The sequence below is a fragment of the Melanostigma gelatinosum genome (assembly GCF_949748355.1).
Source record: "Melanostigma gelatinosum genome assembly, chromosome: 15".
NCBI lineage: Eukaryota > Metazoa > Chordata > Actinopteri > Perciformes > Zoarcidae > Melanostigma > Melanostigma gelatinosum.
The window spans coordinates 22,278,493-22,299,087 of NC_136648.1; positions in this window are offsets into that span (position 1 = coordinate 22,278,493).

Consider the following 20,595-nt stretch of genomic DNA (forward strand, 5'->3'; position numbering starts at 1 on the left):
AAATCCTTCAATCGCATGTGTTATGTGGGTGTGCGTGGTGTTTGTCTAGTTTCTAATGTGTGTGTTAAATGTACACACTTGTCATTGAAGTCAAAGTCAACTCACCCTCTGTGCTGTATTGTGTGCGGTCGTTTACCCCAAAACTGGGATCCACTGCTCCACTTCCCAGCTCTGGATCCACTCAACCACGCACCTTGACTAAAACAAACACAAAACTGCCCAAAGTTCAGCAGTAAATGTTAGCATACGTCTGTAGTGTAAGAGAGGTCAACGATCTCTCAAATATGTTTGCGCCGTCCGTGTCAAAATTGATTCTTAGGAACGATGTAAAATAGTAAATGTACCAAAATTAGTCAATACTGGATATGTGAAGGAATCTCGAATCCAAAATTTAAGTTAGAATTCCTAAATCAAACTCAACATCTAAATCAAAATCACAAATCTAAATTCAAATTCCATCACTGTGTTCAAAAATATTCAATCAGAATCTCATTTACTAATGATACAATAATCCTAATGAGCCCTTGTGGGGCAGGACTATCAGTAGTTGCCTTTCCCTGTACTACGTAAAGTCCTCAGTCAGTCAATTTAGGTAAGTCTTAAAGGATTACATCTACCCACCCCCTTTGTACACATCACAGGCATAATATGATAACAGCTTCCCATACTTATGTGTGGCAGGCCCACACTGGTCAGTTATGATGCACAAGGTTTTGGACATCCACCCGTAGGTGTGTTCATACTTGGGACAGGAAACTACTTCACAGAAGTCGAACTGGACCGTTGATGTTACCGTCTACTAACTACAGTTTTTTGCTCAAATTTCTTACAGTAACTAACTACATTTGAGTAACTAACTACATTTGAGTAACTAACTACATTTGAGTAACTAACTACATTTGAATAACTAACTACATTTGAGTAGCTAACTCACAGTGAACTGTGAGTTAGGGGGGAATTGTAAGAAATTTGAGAAAAAAACTGTAGTTAGTAGATATAATAAAAGTGTTTAATAATTCATATTTAATAATTCATAATTAGTCATAATCATAAGGGTTTTGGGAATGCATAATTAAGATAAACATAAAGTGATATAGGATTAAGTAGCTAAAAGTGCATAGGGGAATTTGGCCAATAGCAATTGAGATAGACGGAAGGGGAGGAGTCGCGAACGAATGTGTGGGAGGTTTGATTTAAAGCCTTTTTCTCTCTCACGTGAATGCTCGCAGAGGACAGACGTGTTTTATACCTGACGAGCTGAGTAGAGTTTTTTGCAAATGGGGTTTTATTGTTTTAATATTTCATAGGAGTATGTACTCCAATGTTTAACTGTAGTCGTACTTGCATCAGTGGAATTAAATTCCGTATAATTGTAAACCAGTTTTGGTAGCATTATTATTGCAGCGTGTGTCGACGGCACAAAGCAGCCGGACACGTGTGCTCTGGCCTCCACACTTCAGAACTCGGTAGCAACAGATTGGACAGTCCTTGCAAGATGAGCACTTTTTGTAAACCATCTCTGCCTCTTCAGCCTCATCTTCAGCATCCTCCGGCCCGGCTTCTGTTGTCTTGGTTGTGTACTCCTCAAATACTGATGCCTTCAGCCTATCCCACTGTCGTGCCAGACGTTTGAGCTCGCTTTGTAACTCGCGTAGTCAAATCAACGTAATTAACACAATGACAGCCACAAAGTCATAAGAACCAGTCACATATATTCATATGACAACAAAGCACATCAATCCAGCAGACCTGCAGCGGATCCACGCATTCCACCACACAAGAGCACGAGCCATCAAATATTAGTCATAAAAACGTTACTGCAGATGTAAAAAAACAAACGCAGTTTGTCACTTACCAAATTCTTTGTTGACAAAGAATTGAATCCCAGTACATCGTTTCAGTTCCAGTAAGAAGTCCTCGATTCATGGACGCCGTGACAGTCGAGCCGCCCCTGTATTTCACCGGTCTACGGCGGCCATTCGCACCTCCGCCGGCCCCGCCCCGACCGTCGCCCGGCACGAGCGCACGGCGCAGACCGCGGTAATGGAGAAAGTTTTTAAAAGCACCGTAGTGTCCAGCCGTGCTATGGCGTCCTCAGATCGCGAGGAGTAGTATAATGTCAGTCTATACTGTTGATACAGTTTTCACTGATTATTGACTTTCGGTATTAGAGTCAATTGAACGTGTTCTGTGAAGCATATAATATAGTCGGGACCGGCGATGTCAGAGACCGGCCCAAACCCCGTCGGCCTACCGGGGATTCCCCCAGTATCCCCGATGGCCAGTCCGCCCCTGAACAGAGGTAATCTGGGTGAAAGTCCTGTTTGTTTGATCTATCCAGCACGCCTCACACCTACCCTTAGAGAACTTTCTCACTTGTTATTATACCACGTACCTTTTGATAAATGGCAAATGATAGAATACATTCATGAACGTGTGAAAAGGAAGTGGGGGGATTAAGAGCAGCAGACTTTGAGACGATCACCGCCCACGGCCAACCAACCAGCCAGATGAGCTGGACCAAACTGCCCCAGAGAGGAGAGGGAGGAGAGTAGATGGAAGCTAAGCTAACCCAGCTAGGACCTGAGGCTACACCACTACCCAGCATGCTCCTGGCTGTCTGATGCTCTGTCTCAGAAAAATAAAATGGATGAAAGCAGCGGGAGGTCGGTGACTGTTGAACCCACATCTTCACAGAGAGCTGGATCCATCGTGGTCCAGGATCATGCTTTACTTGACAGACGGACAGCAGGACCGGTGGACCAGAGGAAGAGGATTCTGTGTTTACATCATGATGCTTGGTGCTCAAACTCAGTCAAAGTTGATGGACAATGTTTTTTTCTCTCATGATACATTAATTATGTGAAAATGTCGATCATATTATCTGTCCAGAGAATTGTTTTTGTTGCTGCTGTTTACATTTCTTATGATGCCAATTAAAAAAATGCTCTTCAGGAATGTTCTTCTGTTTTTAGTTGTGTTCATCATGTGTTTGTTGTGTTACAAATGGGCTACAACTGCATTTCGTTGCGCATCCCTGTGTTGCATAATGACGATAAATGATCCTTCATTTAAAAAAATACATCACTTGCTATGACCGAATGCAAAACGTCCACATACATTAGTTTGCAGAAACGCACAATGCCAAAAATCTTAACTGGCGACTGGGCTGAGTGAGAGCTACCACAGAAGTGGTTGTAAGTACTTTGCCAGGTGTTCATATTTCTGTCTGCTGGAAGTAAGGGGGTGTAGGGAGTGGAGAAAGGGCCATTGGCCCCCTTTCACTTTATAATGTCACAGCTGATCTCTAGTTATTTGTGGATATGACTTTTGTAATTTGTTAGTTAACTGAGGTAGACATTCAAAGACTGTAGCAGCTTGAGATCATGTCTACGATGATGTGACATTTCATCCAGCACTTTGGAAGTGGAGCATTCATGAGCAGTCTTACAGTTAATTTATTTTCCTTCACTTCCTAAAGAGAGATTGTGGCGGATGTGGTCACAATCTCTCAGGATCTCAACTGATTGATGTAAATAATACATTATCTGCACATAATGTTATGATCTCATGTTTCTCTCTTACACACACACACACACACACACAATGTGGGAAGTCCCCTTTGATTGATTCCTAATTCCAGTGCTTATGAGAGCATGGAAAACTCAGACCACATCCCCTGTCTCTCTTTTCTTTTCATTTTCACACATTTTTAATTGACCTCATTTAAACCCCTTTTCCACCACTTTTACATAACCCTCTCTTTTGGTTGGTCACCGTTTGTCGCTCCTCCTCCTCCTCTTCCTCCTCTGCACTAGATTTCCAGTGTGTGTGCTCCACGTTTCCAGGCGTCTGTTGGACAGCTGAGTTACAGTCAGGCACTGGTGGAATGATCTCACTTAAGACTTACTGCAACAATCCACACACTGTCCTTTAAAGGCTTGGCATTGAGATCTGAACACTCAGTAGCTTTGTTGCTCAATCATGTTTCGCACAAAATGCTTAGATGATGTAAGATCTTACAAAAAAAAGCTTCTGTGCATGAATTTAAAAACAGTCTGTGTTAGATGAACATGGAAATGGACCTCGCTGACAGTCTGAGCTGATATTTGATGGTTTATCCAGAATAATGACTTTATTCATGACTCATATATACCGGTACACATTGTTCTTGAATTCTATTTTTTTAAAGGACGGAAAAGCCTCTAAAAGAACAAGTATATGTTCGACAAAGACACCACTGGACAGCATCAATTCATCAGCAGGGGTTTTGTCCATGCAGTACCTTCTCTGTATGATAACTGTGTTTGAATACTGAAATAACAACAACACACTGCATGTAAAATACTCTAAAATAGTGATCAATAACATTATGGGAATGATTCTGAAGAATGAGTATTTTTCCTTATGGTACTTTAAGTCTACACAGTGTACACAGGACAGGACTGAGCCTGTGTAATGGCAGCAACAGAACGTTTTTACTACCTTTTGTACCTCAGCTTATGTAGCTGTAGCTGCTCAAAAGCTTGCAAACTAGTTCATTTTCCAACAGCGAAAATGGCATCTCATTACGTGCAGATGATTGTTTTTACAGTGTACATTTGAGTGTTTTGGCTGACATATATCTTCCAATAAAACAATTCATCGAGTTAAAGCTTCATGATCATCTCCAGGTTTTACTCTTCTTTTCTTTTTCAACTCCCATTTTGTGATTCTCTCCTGACAAGGTTTGCTCTGCGGCCCCCTCAGGTGGCTGATGACTGCCATGACATTGTGATGGAGTACAGCTTCCCAAACAAAGGCCATCACTGTTAAAGGGAAAGTGACCTTCCTAAATGACACGTCATGAATACAAGGAAAGTATAAACATACTTATAATCTGTACTAGCACAGCTGGATGAGACAATTCACAAAGCAGCCAGTGTTGGCTTAGCTGATGAGTCCACTGATGTATCTGACGATGCTCAGCTCTTAGTTTATGTGAGGTTCTTTAACAAGGAGAAGACAGTGTTATATGCTGAGGGGATGAACATAATTATGACAATGAATAACTTTCTCAGAGCATCCTCTTCCCTTCAGCATCACATGCTCAGGGAATTGATGCAGATGCTGATGACCTTCTGCTGCACAACAACGTAAGATGGCTCAGCAAAGGCCGGCTGTTCGAAGGGAAATTGCTGCTTTCTTAAACAGCCGAAGAGCCAGAAGGCCACACAATTTCTACAAAGTATGTTGAACGGTACACATAGTGCAAATGCAGTGCATAGTATGCAATTTGGGATTGGATTATCAACTGATTATGGTACGCACGTTCCCTTCACCTCTCTGGGTTGCAAATAGCTGCTGAGCTACTGGATGCACTTTTACTTCACTCTCTCTCAAATCACTAGAAACAGAGGCCTCAATATTCCATCGCAGCTCCAGTACTGTCGAACTGGAAACATTGCTTTGCCTAAATGTTTGTACATAAACCAGAATGTGACTAAAGCAACAAAAACTTGATGGTTTGTGTCATATGAAGACAAAACACCATTTTGAAGCAACATAACACTGTTATGAATGCAATTTCATTTTGCAGGACATTTGTGGAGCATCAGATCCGATAACAAGTCTACACGGTCACAACAAACCGGCAGCACACGTGGACGTCCTGAGAGCCGACATATGTATTTAGACTTCTGAGAATATGAGAGCATGCTTTCAGAAAACACCCGTAAACAATCAAGAATTATAAAACTGATATTATCTGGGGTACAGTAAAGAACATGGTCTGTGTTTTTAACATCTGCCTGTCAGAGTTCAGAACAAATTAATGTGTTGGATTCCATCAGCACGAAACTACACCATCAGTTGGAGGCAACCCACAGTTCATATTGGATGTGAATACAAAAAGTTTACATATATCTATAGAAACAAGAGGGGGGGATTTAGATACCGATCACACGTCTGCTGATTAGATTGATTTTGGATAATGTCAACTACACACAAGTAAAACACACTTCACTCAAATCACCATGCAGGTAAAATCTGAATTCATTTTACAGAATGTCAGGAACAAATTGCAGCAGACGTTTCTTATATAAGTATGTGTTTTTATTTGACATATATTTACATTTGTTTGTTTTACAGAAGAGTCATCTGCACTACTGTCAGATTTAAATACATAGAATCAGAATGTCTAGGGCAGAGGTCTTCAACAGGGGGTCCGCGGCCCCTAGGTACTGCAGGGGGTCCGTGAAATTTTTGGTTGATTAGAGTGGACAATTAAAAAAAAAAAATGAATTAATTTTCTCTAAACATGAATCTGTCCATTATTTTAATAGTTCAGTATTGTATTCAGGATAACAGGTATATTTATGCATGGCAGTGGCACTAATAGGCCATCACTAATTTTTCGTTTCCACATTCATGTTTAAAATGAAAACATCAGTTTGAACAGCTTGTATGCATGATTATCATGCAATTGACAGACAATGTTGATATTGGCATTGGTATCAGCTGACAAGGTGTGTTTATAAAAGGCAGCGGCACGGCCTCCCTACTCACTGTACCTTGCACATGTTTAAAATAACAACATCAATTTATGAACCTGTGTATTATTTGAATAGCTTAGTATTGAATGCACAATAAAGAGGTATACACGGTACTAATATAAAACACAATTTTATACAATATATATAGTCGAGGGTCCCTGCTCCATCTCTCTATCAGTTTGGGGGTCCTTGGCCTGAAAAACGTTGAAGACCCCTGTTGTAAATTATATGTAACTGATATACATTTGGTTGTCATGCAGCAATAGGGAACATGCAGAGATTCATATTGTGATGTACTACAAATGATTTGATGATTTATAGCAGCCAATATTGAATTGAATTTCATCCTCTTTAGTATACTATACTTTTGAAGAAGTACAGACAGACTTGGCATTTACAACAGTCATTCTGGACTTAGATTTCTACAATTTATACCACATGTCTGAATAAAACTTCAAGCTAAAACACATTTGCTGATGTATAGAATTTTGGTAATAGATCCCACTAAAAATGTCTCGTTTCTAAATGTGATCTTGACCAGCCAGTTACTAAAGTCTAAAGTGTTGGGGCAGTCAGAGCAGACCATATAAGGTGGTTAGTGAGGAACGTGCCAAGAGAGGGGGATGGACGAATGCTGGCTGCAAGGAGAGGTGTCTTTCTGGACCATCGGGTCATGGGCAAAGGAGGATCGGACTTCAGCCAATCACTGAGCTGATCGATGGTGAAGAATGTGAAACATGAGACTTTCCCTGACTTTTCCTTCGGACAATAGGACTGTGGATCGGCGGACATCTTCAGATCCTCTGCGGGCCATCGGCCAGACCCACCAGTCTGCCGGGTGGCCCGGATTGGGCCTCTATTTCATGAAATATAATGCTATTAATCGTGTGATTCGGTTGTGTTGATGAAGTATGTGGTGACGTCGAAGCCTCGCGAGCCGGCCGTACCACGTGACTGATTCAGGAAATGGTTCACGGGTCTGGCGTGTGATTCGAAATATAAGGGGCAGCGAAACGCAATGGATCCCCTGTCACATTTTGTGTACTTCGGACTTTATTGAGCGTTTGTTTGCAAACTATTCGAGCTTCAGTAGAGGTCCAAAGGTATCTGGGTGAACCAAACATTGGAAGATTGGATAACCCCCTGGAGTATTGGGAAGGACATAAAAAATGTGTATCCGAACTTGTATAAACTTGCTGTTGCTTTTCTTTGTACCCCAGCTTCAGCTGTGCCCTGTGAAAGGGTGTTTTCTAAAGCAGGCGAAATAATCTCAAAAAAAAAGAAACCGCCTGAAGCCCAGCACTGTGGAAAAGTTATTTTTAAATAAAAATGAATAAAATGTTTTACGCGTTACATATTGTCCCTAGTAACATAAAGACAGTCACAAACCAAGATACCCAAGCACATTCGGCCGTGGCTCAATGGGTAGAGAGGGTTGTCCGGTAACCGCAAGGACGGCGGGTCGATTCCCTGGCTGCTACATGTTAAATGCAGAAGTCAAATGCCGTATATGTGTATGTGTATATGACAATAAAATACTAACTTTAACTTTTTTTTTTTTTTTACTTTTCACATCACAACCCTCTCCCAAATTTGTTTCCACTTTCCCTTTTGACCCCGCCATTGTATCATAAAGACAGACACCATATTAATAAGTTATGTATCACACATCACAAACCTCATTCATTCATTCAATTCAATGCTTCACACACCAAAGCCATGTTGACATTAATCACTGCCTGTTTTACATTTATTGTCCACTTGATGGCGCAGTAGAGCAAATGAAGCACCATGAAGCTTCGACCCATGAGTGAACCAATTGGATGGAAAGCGTCAATGCTTCATAAAGCTTCATCTCGCCATCACCAGTCAAATTGACCCCAAAAGTAAAAGGAGGGTTAAAGGTAGTGATGTTACGAGATGTGCCGACGCTTCGAAGCGTGTGTCAAGTAACGGAGGGGGCGTTTCCTCGAAGCGCATATCGAGGCTTGCTTCATTTAGGGGAGGAGCCAAAAATGATGACGTCCGAAGCCTCGCTGCCCGGCTGTACCACGTGACTGCTTCGGGAAGTGGTTCAGATTTTGCCGGGAGGTTTGACAGCAATATAAACCCCTCAGGCTCCATTCAAAATGTGGGTTGTTGGTGGAGAGTTGCGGTCAGTTGAGAGTTTTGATAGTTTGAATGGCGTTTATATAGTTTGGAGAGTTTAGAGAGTGTAAATAAAATATACATTCATTCAATGTTAAACACAGCTTATACGCGGATATGTGAGTTCTAGTGCACGAAGGTCAAAAACTCCAGGCGGGGCACTCTAGCGCTCGCCTGAACAAAGTGGAAAGTACTAGAACTTAAATGTTAAATGTTAAATGTCACATAGTCTTACAGAGAACTAGTTTCAACTGCCTGCTCCATCTTAGAGATAGAAAGAGGCGCCCTAGCATATCTAGCGCCGAGCTTATCTAGTCGGCCGAACATAACAATATGCTGTTACATCAACATTTCACACACACTGACGTTCCAGAGAAGGCGGGATCCGGACGTGAGCCAGTGTGGGCGGAGATGCCCAGTGCTCCAACAGGCTGTCTGAAAGATAGAAACAGATCCGCCTCCTACTTTGTATTCAACCAATAGGCTTCCATCCGAAGAACCTATTCACGACTCGCGCACTCTGTCTAAGCGCCTTTTAGCTTTTCATTCGCTCCTACAGAGTGAACTTTTCTAGGTCCGTGCACATTTAACTGCTGGACATAATACTTCTGTTACAAATAAATGTTATTGCTTGAATTGAGCTAAACGCCTCGACCTAAGTCTGTTCACCTGAGTTTTCTCCTCAACATGAGTTTTATTCTCAACAAGAGAGAGAGATAGTTTGGAGAGTTAGGAGAGTGAGGAGAGAAGGATAGGTGATAAGATGGAGCCAGCTAGGAAGAGGAGGATTTCCCCTGTGTGGGAACACTTTGATTTGATAACTCCTAATAAGGTAAGCTAAATCTAACTCTATTTCAGACACATTAGGTTTGCTTATCAAGAACTGTATTTTTCACAGTTTCTTATTTTATTCAAAGGTGAGGTGTTTATTGTGCTCCAAGGAGTTGGGGTACAATAACAACACCTCATCCATGCTAAGGCATTACCGTGCCTTGCATGAGAATAAGGAGGAAACTGGAGCTTCACCCAGCCATTGTAAGTCATTACAATATTACAAATGCACCATCACAATTTTTCCCTGTTCACTTTTGTTTATTGTGCAAATAAAGACAGGTAACAGACACTGTATTTATTCTCTTTTAACCAGCCACCAGAAAACAAGAGCTGGATGAAGCTCTCGTCTCCATGATAGTGAAGGACACACAGCCCTTCAGTATTGTGGATGATGTTGGATTCAGGGCGTTTGTGTCCAAACTGGATCCCGATTTAAAGTAATAGGATTGTCCAGCCAAACAAAAGCCACCGAAGCAATAAAACGACTGACCTCCGAGTGTGCCACCATTATACGGTCAAAACAAAGCAGAGAGGAAATCCCCCAGGCTTCCACCGCTCATGATGTCACAGGAGGTAATCTATTATTTTACATTTTGAGATAAATTATTCCGATGAGAACACTTTGTAACATGATCTGTGGTTTCCTCTTAGGTAGCAAACTGTGGCATCGTTTAGACACCAGCGTCATGGAGGCACGGAAGACTCAAAATGTAACAGCAGATGCCACTGTGGAGGTCCAGCGCTACCTTTCCGAGCCAAATATAAGCAGGCTGGAAAAGCCTCTGGAGTACTGGGAGAGGCAAAAATTCCTGTATGAAAATTTATATAGACTTGCTCTTGCGTTTTTGTGCACGCCAGCATCTTCTGTACCCTGTGAAAGTGTGTTTTCAAAGGCCGGAGAGGTTGTGTCAAAAAAAAGGAATCGTTTAAAACCAAAAACTGTTGAGAAACTGTTATTTCTGAATAAAAATGAATAAAATGTCCCGTGTCCTGTACATCTCTGTCCAAGTTCCACAAGCATATTCAGTCCCCTCTTCCTAGTTCCACAAGCACTTTCACTGTCCTCTGCCTGCTTAAGCCCATGCCATTTTCCTAAAGTGACATAATAACATTATTACACAACCTGCCATATCATATGATACTCCCATTTTGGGAAAATTTACACACACAGAATACATTCAAAAAATATTTAATGATGCACATATGTGATCATTTATGTACAGAAATTATTTGGTCATACATTTTTGTAATTCATAGTCATTCCCAACAGCCATAACAGACACAAAAATTCAATGCATCACATTCTGTGGTTCAGATACAGCTGCCTGTGATTATACACTTGGCCAGTAGGTGGTATCTTGTGCACATGAAGCTTCGAGAAATGAACCCTTTCTCGAACCAATTGGCTGAAGTGGTTCGATGCCTCATGAGGCTTCATCTCGCCATCACCAGCTAAAGGCAACATAAAAGGCAAGCTTAAACTAACAGCGGTGTCTGAAACCAGTCAATCAAGAACCATATGGGTGTCTCAGGCAGGAGACAGGGACCAACTGAGACTAAAGAGGGTTTTTAAAAGAGTGCACTGGCACAAAGGGCCCATGTGTTGCTGATGAGCTCAGGTGTTTCCACTCTGCTGATGACCCTTTGCCACGCCCACCTCAAAAAAGGTAAAAGGGAGCTGCCACACAAGACTGGCACAGGAATCTCAACTTTGCAGACCGGTCAAGTACAGAACCGTAACTTATCTCTGACGATGGTCACCATGCTGGTTTTTCTTCTGGCTTTAGTTGGAGCGGCATCTTCAGAACTCCCACACAGATGGCGGTGTGACCCGGAGCAAGGACAAGAAACGCCGACTCTTTGCTCAAATTACAAAAACATTTTACACCTCGATGATGTTCAGACAAAACTTGAAGAGAACCAAATGCTGCTGCGAGAGAGGATTGATTCTATGGAAGGTAGGACCAGACTGCAGCTTGATTCTGCAAACGGCAACATCAGTGCGCTTGAAAGGTTGGTGGCGAACGTTTCGAACGCCCAAAAGGACCTAGGAAGGCTGGTGTCACAAACTGAGATGGAGTTGAGCGATGCAAAGACAAAGCTGGAGGAACAGGAAGTTGACATTGCCAGCCTGAAGAGAGACGTTGGAGAACTGGTCAAACACGGGCAGAGAGTCGGGGGAAACATCAGTGAGATTGAGGAGAGACTTGATACAACTGAGAGGCAGTTAAGGGAGAGAAAAGAGAAACTTGAAAATCTGGAGTCAGAAACTGGGGCTGCGTTCAATGCCACACAGAAACTGCTGAATATGAACAAGAAGGAACTCTCCCACCTTAACTCGACGGGCCGAGAGCTTGACGTCAAAGTCGAAGCCCTACTGAATCCCACGGAGACGCAACTTGAAGCCAAACTAACGGAAATACAAAATGACAGCGACGGTAAGTTTTACAAGTCTGTATTCTCTTTAAAAAAGGTTTCAGCAATTGACTGCAAAAATGTCCTTTTGATAATTGCTCAAGCTTTCAGGACAAAACTGAATGATCAAAAGGCTGAAGTTGATGGATTCAGGACTGTTGATGAACAGCTGAAACCAGCAGTGGACCAGCAGAAGGCTGACATCGACTGCTCAAGAGTGACGAGACCGCCCAATCCCTTAACAAAAGCTTTGCTACTTGTACCCTCGAAAATAGATAAATACTGACCTGCTGCTTTTTATTAATGTAGACTGTAAAATTGTATGTTTAAAGTAACATTCCTTTTTTTGAAGAAGAAAAACCCAGAACTGAAGCAAGTGAACTCTCATTAGAGGTGAAGCGCCTTACAGCAGAAGGTAAGGGAAAGTAGAGTAAGTAATAGTTCAAGATGCTAAACACACAACTGAATTTAACAATGTTTGCATTTCTTTCTTCAGTCAACGCCAAGGTGGCCTTTTCTGCAACTATAATCGAATCCAACGATACGTTCACTGGACCCGGCACGAACAGCACCAACAATATTCTCATCTATAACCGCGTCTTCACAAACGTTGGCTTCGCTTACAACTGTAAAACAGGTATGTTCTAGTTGCATAACCTTCAGAAGACTGACCAACGATTAACAGATATGAAAGTATGCGTCTTTAAAATGGAATGCATCCTCCATATTATTGGATATCATATGGGAAACATTGGTTTCGTAATATGGTCAGAACATGGCAGAATCTTCCTACCACGGCCTCTGAAGCATTCCACAAGTTGCCTATAAGTCCATCGAGCTTTAGGGTGTGTTGGTAGGTGATTTTGTTACTTTTAGAATAAAGGTGGTTAATTGTTTTCCCCAGTTTGTGATCTTTATGCTAAGCTAACCAGCTGCATTGCTTTATCTTCATTTTTAACATGCAGATGTAAGAGTGGTATCGATCGTCTCATTTAACTGTGTTAAGAAGTAAGGACAAATGTTTTTCTAACTTATTGACGTCATTGCATTCGCCTCAACAGGCATCTTCACTGCTCGACTGAAAGGCGTTTACCACTTTTCATTCATGACTTTCGGCTACAACGGTCACACTTCGGGAGCCATCCTGGTGAAGAACAGGCATTCCCAAGTGAGCACCTGGGAATCCACCGGCTCCGATAACAGTGACACCACCAGCAACACGGTAATCCTTGAGCTGAGTGTCGGAGAGACCGTCAACGTCATCCTGGGGAAGGATGGGAAAATACATAAAAGTGTCTTCAGTGGGTTCCTCATCTTCCCGACATTGTAGATTTTAGAACCGACTGAGATGCCAAGGTTTTTATTTAGGGACGCGTGTCTCAATCTGTTCTTCTTCCTTTCAGCAATTTCTCATGTAAAATATAAACATTTTGGAGGATTGTTGAAATGTCAAAAATAAAAGATGAAACAAATGTGTTGTTGTGAAACTGTTTTTGGCTTGCTGTGCATCAAACACCTCGCTACTAGTTAAAGATATTTTTAAAACCTGAGATCAACATATGAACATTAACTCAGTCACTGAAACACTGTATTTCAGTCTTTTCAAGTGATGTCACAATGGGGACATCTGGTGGCACAACACTTGGTATTGCATTTGTATGGAGGAAAAGAGACTCACCATACAAGTGAACTGGCAGCTTTCATCCTTGATTTAGTTCAATATAATAAACATTGACAGCTTTTTAAATGACATAAGACTCTGCTTCTTAATGTGACAGCTTCACTGACCTGTGTAAAGTTGGGTATACTAAAGCTCTGCATAGATGCGCCCTGATACCGTAGGATTTAGGACTCTCACGATGATCCGGCAAAACATGTTCTACTTCAAGTGTAACGTGACTCAACTTACCTCCAGGAGTCTGTCTGGGTTGGTGTTCTCATCGCCACCAATGGCATAAAGACTCTTCGTGTACCACCAATCAGTTTCTTCTCAGCTCCCGCATGTCAGCGAGCCTTTTCCAGCTGTCCTGCACGGGGTCATAACTATAGCATGTGTGTGACAGAAAAAGGTAGATGGAAATGTTCAGACTCCATCTGTGGGAGAAGAGGATATTTGTGCACCAGTTGTGTCCTTTTACCTGAAGGCAGATTTCATCATGTCATTCTTGCAGTAGTAGTAACATCCTCCAAACACACAACTTTCCCAACATTGCTGCTACTCCATGCCTGAACTTTGGCTTGTTTGGCATCTCACCCAGCCTCCTCCACTCAATCTTCTTCACCAAGCCTATACCACTGCGTAAGGAGTTTGCAAGCCACAGTTCCCTGCTTGGTATGCGCTGTCCCACATCTGGGTTCAGCTGGTCTCCCCCGACCACAACCACGGCGTCTTTGGGACATCGGACCGGCACTGATCCTGGCTTTCTGGAAGGCTGAAACCAAATTCCTTGAGCGCTTTTTTAAAAATGAATAAAATGTTTTACGTGTTACATATTGTCCCTAGTAACATAAAGACAGTCACAAACCAAGATACCCAAGCACATTCGGCCGTGGCTCAATGGGTAGAGAGGGTTGTCCGGTAACCGCAAGGACGGCGGGTCGATCCCTGGCTGCTACATGTTAAATGCAGAAGTCAAATGCCGTATATGTGTATGTGTATATGACAATCAAATACTAACTTTAACTTTGTTTTTTTTTTACTTTTCACATCACAACCCTCTCCCCAATTTGTTTCCACTTTCCCTTTTGACCCCGCCATTGTATCATAAAGACAGACACCATATTAATAAGTTATGTATCACACATCACAAACCTCATTCATTCATTCAATTCAATGCTTCACACACCAAAGCCATGGTGTCATTAATCACTGCCTGTTTTACATTTATTGTCCACTTGATGGCGCAGTAGAGCAAATGAAGCACCATGAAGCTTCGACCCATGAGTGAACCAATTGGATGGAAAGCTTCAATGCTTCATAAAGCTTCATCTCGCCATCACCAGTCAAATTGACCCCAAAAGTAAAAGGAGGGTTAAAGGTAGTGATGTTACGAGATGTGCCGACGCTTCGAAGCGTGTGTCAAGTAACGGAGGGGGCGTTTCCTCGAAGCGCGTATCGAGGCTTGCTTCATTTAGGGGAGGAGCCAAAAATGATGACGTCCGAAGCCTCGCTGCCCGGCTGTACCACGTGACTGCTTCGGGAAGTGGTTCAGATTTTGCCGGGAGGTTTGACAGCAATATAAACCCCTCAGGCTCCATTCAAAATGTGGGTTGTTGGTGGAGAGTTGCGGTCAGTTGAGAGTTTGGATAGTTTGGATGGCGTTTATATAGTTTGGAGAGTTTAGAGAGTGTAAATAAAATATACATTCATTCAATGTTAAACACAGCTTATATGCGGATATGTGAGTTCTAGTGCACGAAGGTCAAAAACTCCAGGCGGGGCACTCTAGCGCTCGCCTGAACAAAGTGGAAAGTACTAGAACTTAAATGTTAAATGTTAACTGTCACATAGTCTTACAGAGAACTAGTTTCAACTGCCTGCTCCATCTTAGAGATAGAAAGAGGCGCCCTAGCATATCTAGCGCCGAGCTTATCTAGTCGGCCGAACATAACAATATGCTGTTACATCAACATTTCACACACACTGACGTTCCAGAGAAGGCGGGATCCGGACGTGAGCCAGTGTGGGCGGAGATGCCCAGTGCTCCAACAGGCTGTCTGAAAGATAGAAACAGATCCGCCTCCTGCTTTGTATTCAACCAATATGCTTCCATCCGAAGAACCTATTCACGACTGGCGCACTCTGTCTAAGCGCCTTTTAGCTTTTCATTCGCTCCTACAGAGTGAACTTTTCTAGGTCCGTGCACGTTTAACTGCTGGACATAATACTTCTGTTACAAATCAATGTTATTGCTTGAATTGAGCTAAACGCCTCGACCTAAGTCTGTTCACCTGAGTTTTCTCCTCAACATGAGTTTTATTCTCAACAAGAGAGAGAGATAGTTTGGAGAGTTAGGAGAGTGAGGAGAGAAGGATAGGTGATAAGATGGAGCCAGCTAGGAAGAGGAGGATTTCCCCTGTGTGGGAACACTTTGATTTGATAACTCCTAATAAGGTAAGCTAAATCTAACTCTATTTCAGACACATTAGGTTTGCTTATCAAGAACTGTATTTTTCACAGTTTCTTATTTTATTCAAAGGTGAGGTGTTTATTGTGCTCCAAGGAGTTGGGGTACAATAACAACACCTCATCCATGCTAAGGCATTACCGTGCCTTGCATGAGAATAAGGAGGAAACTGGAGCTTCACCCAGCCATTGTAAGTCATTACAATATTACAAATGCACCATCACAATTTTTCCCTGTTCACTTTTGTTTATTGTGCAAATAAAGACAGGTAACAGACACTGTATTTATTCTCTTTTAACCAGCCACCAGAAAACAAGAGCTGGATGAAGCCCTCGTCTCCATGATAGTGAAGGACACACAGCCCTTCAGTATTGTGGATGATGTTGGATTCAGGGCATTTGTGTCCAAACTGGATCCCGATTTAAAGTAATAGGATTTTTCAGCCAAACAAAAGCCACCGAAGCAATAAAACGACTGACCTCCGAGTGTGCCACCATTATACGGTCAAAACAAAGCAGAGAGGAAATCCCCCAGGCTTCCACCTCTCATGATGTCACAGGAGGTAATCTATTATTTTACATTTTGAGATCAATTATTCCGATGAGAACACTTAGTAACGTGATCTGTGGTTTCCTCTAAGGTAGCAAATTGTGGCATCGTTTAGACACCAGCGTCATGGAGGCACGGAAGACTCAAAATGTAACAGCAGATGCCACTTTGGAGGTCCAGCGCTACCTTTCCGAGCCAAATAGGCTGGAAAAGCCTCTGGAGTACTGGGAGAAGCAAAAATTCCTGTATGAAAATTTATATAGACTTGCTCTTGCGTTTTTGTGCACGCCAGCATCTTCTGTACCCTGTGAAAGGGTGTTTTCAAAGGCCGGAGAGGTCGTGTCAAAAAAAAGGAATCGTTTAAAACCAAACACTGTTGAGAAACTGTTATTTCTGAATAAAAATGAATAAAATGTCCCGTGTCCTGTACATCACTGTCCAAGTTCCACAAGCATATTCAGTCCCCTCTTCCTAGTTCCACAAGCACTTTCACTGTCCTCTGCCTGCTTAAGCCCATGCCATTTTCCTAAAGTGACATAATAACATCATTACACAACCTGCCATATCATATGATACTCCCATTTTGGGAAAATTCACACACAGAATACATTCAAAAAATATATAAAAATATTTTATTATGCACATATGTGATCCTTTATGTACAGACATTATTTGGTCATACATTTTTGTAATTCAGTAATTCCCAACAGCCATAACAGACACAACAATTCAATGCATCACATTATGTGGTTCAGATACAGCTGCCTGTGATTATACACTTGGCCAGTAGGTGGTATCTTGTGCACATGAAGCTTCGAGAAATGAACCCTTTCTCGAACCAATTGGCTGAAGTGGTTCGATGCCTCATGAGGCTTCATCTCGCCATCATCAGTTAAAGGCAACATAAAAGGCAAGCTTAAACTAACAGTGGTGTCTGAAACCAGTCAATCAAGAACCATATGGGTGTCTCAGGCAGGAGACAGGGACCAACTGAGACTAAAGAGGGTTTTTAAAAGAGTGCACTGGCACAAAGGGCCCATGTGTTGCTGATGAGCTCAGGTGTTTCCACTCTGCTGATGACCCTTTGCCACGCCCACCTCAAAAAAGGTAAAAGGGAGCTGCCACACAAGACTGGCACAGGAATCCCAACTTTGCAGACCGGTCAAGTAAAGAACCGTAACTTATCTCTGAAGATGGTCACCATGCTGGTTTTTCTTCTGGCTTTAGTTGGAGCGGCATCTTCAGAACTCCCACACAGACGGAGGTGTGACCCGGAGCAAGGACAAGAAACGCCGACTCTTTGCTCAAATTACAAAAACATTTTACACCTCGATGATGTTCAGACAAAACTTGAAGAGAACCAAATGCTGCTGCGAGAGAGGATTGATTCTATGGAAGGTAGGACCAGACTGCAGCTTGATTCTGCAAACGGCAACATCAGTGCGCTTGAAAGGTTGGTGGCGAACGTTTCGAACGCCCAAAAGGACCTAGGAAGGCTGGTGTCACAAACTGAGATGGAGTTGAGCGATGCAAAGACAAAGCTGGAGGAACAGGAAGTTGACATTGCCAGCCTTACGAGAGACGTTGGAGAACTGGTCAAACACGGGGAGAGAGTCGGGGGAAACATCAGTGAGATTGAGGAGAGACTTGATACAACTGAGAGGCAGTTAAGGGAGAGAAAAGAGAAACTTGAAAATCTGGAGTCAGAAACTGGGGCTGCGTTCAATGCCACACAGAAACTGCTGAATATGAACAAGAAGGAACTCTCCCACCTTAACTCGACGGCCCGAGAGCTTGAAGTCAAAGTCGAAGCCCTACTGAATCCCACGGAGACGCAACTTGAAGCCAAACTAACGGAAATACAAAATGACAGCGACGGTAAGTTTTACAAGTCTGTATTCTCTTTAAAAAAAGGTTTTCAGCAATTGACTGCAAAAATGTCCTTTTGATAATGGCTCAAGCTTTGAGGACAAAACTGAATGATCAAAAGGCTGAAGTTGATGGATTCAGGACTGTTGATGAACAGCTGAAACCAGCAGTGGACCAGCAGAAGGCTGACATCGACGGCTCAAGAGTGACGAGACTGCCCAATCCCTTAACAAAAGCTTTGCTACTTGTACCCCGAAAATGGATTAAAAACTGACCTGCTGCTTTTTATTAATGTAGAATGTAAAATTGTATGTTAAAGTAACATTCCTTTTTTTAGAAGAAGAAGACGAAGAGAAACTCGGAACTGAAGCAAGTGAACTCTCATTAGAGGTGAAGTGCCTTATAGCAGAAGGTAAGGGAAAGTAGAGTAAGTAATAGTTCAAGATGCTAAACACACAACTGAATTTAACAATGTTTGCATTTCTTTATTCAGTCAACGCCAAGGTGGCCTTTTCTGCAACTATAATCGAATCCAACGATACGTTCACTGGACCCGGCACGAACGGCACCAACAATATTCTCATCTATAACCGTGTCTTCACAAACGTTGGCTTTGCTTACAACTGTAAAACAGGTATGTTCTAGATGCATAACCTTCAGAAGACTGACCAACGATTAACAGATATGAAAGTATGAGTCTTTAAAATGGAATGCATCCTCCATATTATTGGATATCATATGGGAAACATTGGTTTCGTAATATGGTCAGAACATGGCAGAATCTTCCTACCACGGCCTCTGAAGCATTCCACAAGTTGCCTATAAGTCCATCGAGCTTTAGGGTGTGTTGGTAGGTGATTTTGTTACTTTTAGAATAAAGGTGGTTAATTGTTTTCCCCAGTTTGTGATCTTTATGCTAAGCTAACCAGCTGCATTGCTTTATCTTCATTCTTAACATGCAGATGTAAGAGTGGTATCGATCGTCTCATCTAACTGTGTTAAGAAGTAAGGACAAATGTTTTTCTAACTTATTGACGTCATTGCATTCGCCTCAACAGGCATCTTCACTGCTCGACTGAAAGGCGTTTACCACTTTTCATTCATGACTTTCGGCTACAACGGTCACACTTCGGGAGCCATCCTGGTGAAGAACAGGCATTCCCAAGTGAGCACCTGGGAATCCACCGGCTCCGATAACAGTGACACCACCAGCAACACGGTAATCCTTGAGCTGAGTGTCGGAGAGACCGTCAACGTCATCCTGGGGAAGGATGGGAAAATACATAAAAGTGTCTTCAGTGGGTTCCTCATCTTCCCGACGTTGTAGATTTTAGAACCGACTGAGATGCCAAGGTTTTTATTTAGGGACGCGTGTCTCAATCTGTTCTTCTTCCTTTCAGCAATTTCTCATGTAAAATTTAAACATTTTGGAGGATTGTTGAAATGTCAAAAATAAAAGATGAAACAAATGTGTTGTTTTGAAACTGTTTTTGGCTTTCTGTGCATCAAACACCTCGCTACTAGTTAAAGATATTTTTAAAACCCGAGATCAACATATGAACATTAACTCAGTCACTGAAACACTATATTTCAGTCTTTTCAAGTGATTGATGTCACAATGGGGACATCTGGTGGCACAACACTTGGGATTGCATTTGTATGGAGGAAAAGAGACTCACCATACAAGTGAACTGGCAGCTTTCATCCTTGCTTTAGTTAAATATAATAAACATTGACAGCTTTTTAAATGACAGACTCTGCTTCTTAATGTGACAGCTTCACTGACCTGTGTAAAGTTGGGTATACTAAAGCTCTGCATAGCTGCGCCCTGATACCGTAGGATTTAGGACTCTCGCGATGATCCGCCAAAACATGTTCTACTTCAAGTGTAACGTGACTCAACTTACCTCCAGGAGTCTGTCTGGGTTGGTGTTCTCATCGCCACCAATGGCATAAAGACTCTTCGTGTACCACCAATCAGTTTCTTCTCAGCTCCCGCATGTCAGCGAGCCTTTTCCAGCTGTCCTGCACGGGGTCATAACTATAGCATGTGTGTGACAGAAAAAGGTAGATGGAAATGTTCAGACCCCATCTGTGGGAGAAGAGGATATTTGTGCACC